Below are 7,861 nucleotides of genomic sequence, written 5' to 3' on the forward strand. Positions count from 1 at the left end.
GGAGAGGAGAGGAGAGGAGAGGAGAGGAGAGGAGAGGCCAGCCATGAGCATGTGGGGGGGGGACAGACCTGGAGCAAGAAGGAAGGCAGGAGAGAGCAGAGGGGACAAGCAGCCCCTTTGATAGTGAGCCAGGCATACCTGACTGTTGCCAGATAACTTTGGGGCAGAGCTTAGACAAAATGCTAACACTTCTTTGGTAAGATCAACCTCTGGTTCATCTTGATCACACCAGTACCTGGCTGTAATAGGCACTCAACAAATTTTTCTTCAATGAATGAACAAATATAAGTCATTCTCCCTTCTACTTGCCTGGAATTATAATACCAACAATATCAATTTGGATTTATAATCAAGAGCAAACACATGAATGAACATATTATTACCACACTTTAAAAACATACAAATATAGGCACAAATAAGAATGAGTTTCTAATGATAGAGCAATATATTAGTGGTATGATGTGATGGGCAGAGAGATATGAGGTACAGAATATTGTTCACTTCTTCAATTACCAAGAAAAGCTTATGGTGAAAGTAGGATTTCTGCCAGAACTTGATAAGCAGTTTCCTGAGAAAGGCATCTGTGAGATCTATAATCTGCCATTAGATTCTTTAAGATTCTTACCTTTGGGCACTGAGTAACAGTGAATGCAACAATGCTGATTATCAGGGCGCTTGAATTTGAAAGTCAGAGCTCAGTTGTTTTGTCTGGAAGTAGATCTGTGGTTTTGTATAATCAGTAATATCTTACCTGTTTAATTCTTTGTCATACTTGATTAGCAAACTCATTCCTTAGAACACAAAAATTGCTGTTAGTGATACATATTTGGTGCTTTTGTGTTCTAAAAGAATTCAAAGCAACTTTCACATATTCATCATCTACATCCACAAAGACTTTGCTTCACTAAAGGAGATTCCTGTGTTCTACAATTTTATTTTGTTTTTTATTTGTATAGATGAAGAGAGATTAAAATTCCCATGGTCCCACGAACATTTCTAAGATGTTTTCTTGATTATTACATTTATTTTGAGTTTATCTGGTCATCAATGGTCCTCCTAGTCTCTCACGGTTTTTCCATATTTTTTACACTGACTGTGCTCTGAGCTCAGGGTCTATACCATATTATTATGAAAGATGAAAGGAGACAGTGCAGAGCATGTAGCATAACTAATCAACCCAAAGGTATTGGCCAAGTGCAAGGATTCTGAGGAGTTGAGATGCTACATCACAAATCTTAATTTGTTTTCCCCATTAGAGAGACAATACTGAATTATAGAAGGAAGATGCCTCTGTGTATGGCACTGGGCTAAGCTCTTTTATGATAGTTACAGCCTTTTGATGATACATGAAACAAATCTTGAGTCTTCATGAAAGGAACAAGTAGAACGCACAAGGAGTGGATGAGATATGGTCTATAGCCTTCCTCCCTTATTCAATATAACTGTTTCTTCTAAAACTGAAATTCAGTCACCGTAACTGGACTTGGAATAGATAGCTATCCATTAGGTCAACAAATTGTATGGCATAAAAAACTTTACTGAAGTACAATCAGAACTCAGGAGCCATGTGCATGTGTACCCATCAGTTTTCTGTTGACTTGACACAAACATATCTGTAAAGATGAAATCTTCTTAGGATGTCTCCATGCAGACCAACTGACCTTAGACTCACAGAGATCCTCCTTCCTCAGCCTCCCAAGTTCTGGGATTAAAGGCAGAGGGAATCTTAATTGAGGAAAAAAAAAATGTCTCCATAAGATTGGCCTGTAGGTCAATCTGTGGTGCATTTTCTTAATTGGTGATTGATGTGGGGGAGCCATCCTGGGAGGAAGGTCTACTGTCCATGGAAGGTGGTTATGAGTTGTATAAGAAATCAGGCTGAGCAAGCAATGAGGAGTAAGCCAAAAAGTAGTGTTCCTACATGGCTTCTGCTTGAGTTCTTTTAATCATGGACTTCAGTGTGAAATTCGACCCTTTCCTCCCCCAAATAGCTTTTGGCCATGACTTTTTACCATAGCAAAAGAAATCCTGACTAAGATACTATGCTATTTATTTGATGAAAAATGTCAATATCGAGTAATTCTCTGATTTGAACATGGTTTATGCCTTTAAATTTGTACAGAAATATGATCCTCCAGGGAAATTACACCAAAAGGCCCTTTAATATATGACTAGGTGATTAAGCAAGATTTCTCCCATTCTCATAATTGACTAGTTGGCTATAGGAGCAGACTACTATAAAGTGGGATGTTCTGTTCTCTTACATGGGCCCCTATAGGAGCAGACTACTATTAAGTGGGATGTTCTGTTCTCTTACATGGGCCCCTTTTTGTTTTGCTGTCATGTCATGATATAGCATGAAGCCCTTGCCCATCTCTTTTCCACCAGAAAAGGAAAAATAAGGAATTTTACTATTCACACTTACTATATGAGTAGCACTCTGTTATTGTCCAATACACACCATCTCATATAAACCTCATAATGTGAAGAACTACTGGCAATAATATCTCTGTTTTATAGGTGAAAATGCAGCAGCGGCTCCACTTTCCATTCTGCAGATTTTTTCCAACTTAAGGTGACCTTTGAACATGGTTTAAGAAAAAGTTTGCTCTGAAATATTTATCAGAGGGCCAGATGAGAGCAAGAAAGGTCACTGAGAAATTCATATAGGCTGAGGCAGCGTGTCTGACAGGAGGGAGCCAGGGATTGCCACAGGTAGACATTGCTTCATAATACTGTCTGCAAGGAATGCTGACCCTCAGTCATTAGCCATATCTTCTGCCAAGTTTTTTAAATTCTTCCTTGATTAACAATGGGATTGATCCATGTAAGAACTGACATACATATCAGGATAGCTAAATGATTGACAGCAAGTTTATAAGGTGAATGTGTCAATAATTGAGGATACACTAAGAAACTGGCAAAGGAAGAGTGGTGATAGACATGAAATTCGTATTTAAGCAAATCTAAAGGCAATTCTACATACCACACAGCTCACTGTTTAGTGTAAATATTTGGCAAACACTGGAAGAAATATTTACAAGCTGTAAAGAAAAAGCAGAACTGATTTTAGAATGGCAAAATCACCCCAATTTCCTTGAGGATCATGAGAATCCTTATTAGTCAAGTGAATGCTTGATTAAGGTGTCCATAATAAATTATAAATATTGACATTTACAGAGCTTAGGTATCACCTAGCATAATTTATTTCTTAATAACATGTATAAATACAATTTATATAACAGAACCATAAGAGGAATGAATCTTAATGGGAATATAAATTTACAAGCCTTGAAAGTTAGTCTCCCCCTCCCTCCTTTTGCGCAGACCCCATTACAATAAATTTTAAATTAAAAAAAAAAGAAAGTTAGTTCTCTGACCAGTAATATTTTACCCCCTTTTCTTCATCAAATCTTTGAACAATGCTCACTAGAGAAGATTCATCAGTTTAGAATGTAGAATCAACGGCTAATATACAAGCACTTATTGGAAGAAGTTCAGAAGCCCAGAAATATAAGTCCAGGCAAGGAAAATCATAAAGTCACAAGGGCGAACACTGGGGAGGGGGTAGTGATGACATGGAATGGGAGTGGAGTGGGGGAATCTGTGAACAGGTCAGGCATCTGAGATGAAGGGTGCCAGGATCTTGAGAATTTACAGTGAACCCCACTCACATGGCAGACTGTTAGTGATGGGACACACTCTCTTCCCTTTCCTTTGTGAATACTGCATTTTACAATCTCCCCTGTGTCTAGCTGTAGCTTTATAACTAAGCATAGCCAACAGGACATATCCACCAAAAGACATGGCTCATTTCTGAAGTGAGACCTTAAAGAACGGAGGCTCTCCCTCCATGCCTTCTGCTGCCTTCTGAATGACAGAAAAACCAGAGACCAAGGGAATAAGGAAGCCTGGTGTTGGCATTTCTTGGATCTGTGAAATATTATACAGGGAAAGTTCACAAGAAATACCCATGTTTATCAGTTACATGGCCAAGAAATAATTTTCTTTTGTATTGTAGACATACTGGTTTTTAGGATCATTAAAAATAATATAGAGCATGACACAAAGAAGAAAAATCTGAGCTCAGTTTGGAAGGTGAGGAAAAGGAAACAGAGTTCCACCAAGGCAGCATGATCAGACAGATTCTAGACTTTAAAAAATAAGACTGAAAACTTTGAAAGCAGAGAAGACTATGTTAGTGTTCATGTTTGCAGAGTGAGATTAAGAGTGAAGTGCCTCAGCTTCTGCAGCCTCCTGCTCCAGATGTTCTTAGAGTGACTTCCACTGAGTTCCAGAGAAAGCACAGTGGGGGGTTAGGGAGAAAAAAGAGCAGAGAAGAGAATTCTCTTTTAGGAAAGAACTTACCAAGTGATTGTGTAGTAGAACTTAATGGGGAAAAAAATTTTAGATATTCCCTAAGATACCAAACTTGACCAAAAATAAAATGTAACTGCCATGACTCCAACTGGAAACAGAATCAGAACAAGAAACAGTTTTGCAAAAGCTTGAAGGTAGCTGGTAGAAGAGCTCGGAGAGAAGACAGGAGAGAATGACTGACTAATAGCACTGCCTCTCAGGGTGCAGTGCCCTGAGGCCAGCTAAGGGCAGGTTTGCGCTGTCAAATACGAAAGCTTTTGCACATCCTGACATATGAGGAAGGTTCAAAAGACAAAACATGCTCCAAGGTATTAAACTGAAGAACAAAAGAGGCATATCTAGGCATACTGGGAAAGATGGTGTGATCTGAGATGGCTATGCATGGTGCACAGCGGATGTATAAGAATGGAAAGACCACTGGTAAGCCACCAAACCGGACTTTTCATGGCTCCTATCTTAGAGCAGACCCCTTGTGTGTTATCTAATGAAGATAAGGCAGAAGGGACGAATAGATCTCAGGCTGAGGATGTGTAAACTCTACCACCTCTCCCCATTCTCTGCCCAGGCCACTGTCTGTGCAAGGCCTGTTATGATGTCTTAAGGACTACTCAAGCTGTGAGGTGAATGGGCCCTCCCTCACATCACGTAGTGCAAAGTCTACAGCAAAGATCTATTGCCCTCAAAATGAAGGAAAAGCACTTAGTTTGAAACAATATACTTTCTGGTCCATTTGTCGTCAGAGCCCATGTTGCCCTAACAGATCAAAACAACTTTAAAGCCAATCTTCCTTCTCTGACTCCCTGAGCTCTAAGGTTTCACTGACTGTCTGAGAAGCTTTGAAGGACCACAGTTAAAAGAGATAGTGACCCGGGCTAGAGGGATGGCCTGTGGCTAAAAGCACATGGCTAAGTACGCATACTGCTCTTGCAGAAGACCTGAGTTTAGTTTCCAGCACCCATGTCAGGCATCTCACAACTGCTTGTAGCTTCGGCTCCTGGGGATCCAATGTCCTCTTCTGCTTTCTGCAGGGACTGTGCTCATATGCAGCAGACACTTGCAGACTCCTAATTTAAAATAAAAAGTAAAATAGTTTTTTAAGAGCTGACACCAAAATTCTCATTCATTCAACAAAACCTTAACTGGATATCTTGTTTGGGGCATCATGAGAGTCACACATATTGCATGTATGATAATATAGCAATGACTGGAAACTGAACCTTTGTAAAAGGCGCTCAGGGATGTTCACTGTGTCATCGAGGCAGGGGTGAATTGGTAGAGCCCCAAATATTTATTCTAAATTTATCCCTTATTCATATTCAAACATGAAACATGATTATTCTCTATTCTCCAAATACATCCCATTTTTTTCCAAAAGCTAAGCTTTTTTATTTATTTATTTATTATTTTCTTTATTTACATTTCAAATGCTATCCCAAAAGTTCCCTCTACCCCACCCCCGCCCCTGCTCCCCTATCTACCCACTCCCACTACTTGGCCCTGACCTTCCCCTGTGCTGGGTCATATAAAGTTTACAAGACCAAGGGGCCTCTCTTCCCAATAATGGCTGATTAGGCCATCTTCTGCTACATATGCAGCTTTTTATACAGATGTAGCAACATGTTCCACAAATATTTCTTAAGTGACCACTATGTTCCAAGTGCTGATCTCCATACTGAGAGCAACAGAAGTAAGAAAACAGTAGAGACCACCCTCCTGCAGTGAACCCCCACCCCGCCATGCAGTGACCCCCCCTCCTGCAGTGATTCCCCCTCCTGGAAACACACTTTGTGATTGTTCCACTTCTGTCTCCAGGGAAGACTAATAAAAAGCAGTGGGGAAAGGTGTGTCCAGGTCACAGATTTAAAATGAAATAAAGCAGGGAAGAGGGCTGGGCACCAGAGAATTAAGTGGAGGGGCTAAAAAAAGAGGGAAGTTGCGCACATGCTGGAGATGAGGGGGAGGCCCTTCTTCGATCAGGAGGTCCTGTCTCTAGGACTGACAGGAATCTGTGCTCAATTGATTTCCAGAACTAGGTGTGCCCCTTCTCTTTCTGAACCAATGAAGAAACTTGTTATTCTGCTCTTCTCAGATTTGGGGTTTCTGAAAGAACCTCGTGTTCTCATCCAGTCCAGAGTTCTGGGGAACAAGTCAATTGGATTAGGACGCTCTACTGTCACCCCACACAACCTCCAGCAAGAGACAATATACTTTAAAATTAACAATTAACATTTTTCCCAGCATCATTTCACCTTTCCTAGCAAAATTCCTGTGAACACATCCCTTCTACACAGAATTTAGAGACAAAAGTGGAATAAAACCAAATCACAGAACCAAGAGCTTGCGAGGTAACTTAGCCTAAAGTGGTCCAAGAAGTATCTTGGTGATTCTTAGGAAGGTTCTGAAGGAAACGGCTCACAGCAGATGGGTACCCAAGACCCGGGCTACACATCTGGGCCTCTCTAAGACTCCTTACTAAGCCTACGATGATTTCATTCTGTTTTAAATAAAACTTCCTGGGCATGCTTCAGGGTCTCCCAAGATTTTTAATATCTTTTAAAAGTGTAAATCATTTCCTCCTTTTTTACAACCACAATAATCAAGTGCAATGAAGGACAGAACCCTTGAAAGAACAAATATGTTTGTAATTTAATTAAAAGTTAAACAATTTTTTAAATTTTCTCATCAAAGAAAAATTTTAATTGTGGAAATTAAAACAATTTGGGAAAAACTCTGTACCCATCTTCCTTTGGGAACTGTATATGATTGAAATATTCAAGTGACCATGAAATTAGAAATATTTCAAGAATCGAATTCACATAATATATGGGACAATTCATATACAAAGAAAAGTCCTTCTTACTATTGTAAGGATATTATAGACAAAGCCCAGGTCAAACCTCAAAATAAGAAGTTGTATCTTTCCAATTTGGCCATCTACAAATCAATTTTGTCATACTTAATCTTTTGCTTTGGGGATTCTTTTTTTTTTGTTTTTTTGAGAAGAAAGAGTTTATTTCATCTTATATCTTATAGTAAATTATGAACGGTAGTAAGGAAAGGAAATCAAACATGAACTTGGAGGCAGGCACTGAAGAAGAGGTCATGAGGAATAGAATTTCTATATTGTGCAGACTGATTTCTTATTCCAGCTGCTCAGGGACAGCACTTGCAATAGTAAATCATCAGTCAAGAAAATCCTCATGATCTTTTACCTACTAGACAACCTGATGGAGACATTTTCCCAACTGAAGTCTCCTTTTCCAGTTCAACTCCTGCTAGACTATATTTGATAGAAAACAAAGAAAGGATGAAAGAAAGAGAGAGAGAAAGAAAGAAAGAAAGAAAGAAAGAAAGAAAGAAAGAAAGAAAGAAAAGAAAAGAAAAGAAAAGAAAAGAAAAGAAAAGAAAAGAAAAGAAAAGAAAAGAAAAGAAAAGATTTACTCAAAAACCAGCTCCTAGTTTTGTTGATTCTTTGTATATT

At 39.2% G+C, this 7,861-nt stretch overlaps 1 protein-coding gene across 1 annotated transcript in view; it reads left to right on the forward strand.

Annotated features, from left to right (window-relative positions):
- Cpa6 (carboxypeptidase A6) overlaps positions 1–7,861 on the forward strand; it is a 339,381-nt gene that overhangs the window by 129,052 nt on the left and 202,468 nt on the right. The gene's annotated exons all lie outside the window — the stretch shown is intronic.

This window comes from Mus pahari, chromosome 22 (assembly GCF_900095145.1).
Source record: "Mus pahari chromosome 22, PAHARI_EIJ_v1.1, whole genome shotgun sequence".
Classification (NCBI taxonomy): Eukaryota; Metazoa; Chordata; class Mammalia; order Rodentia; family Muridae; genus Mus; species Mus pahari.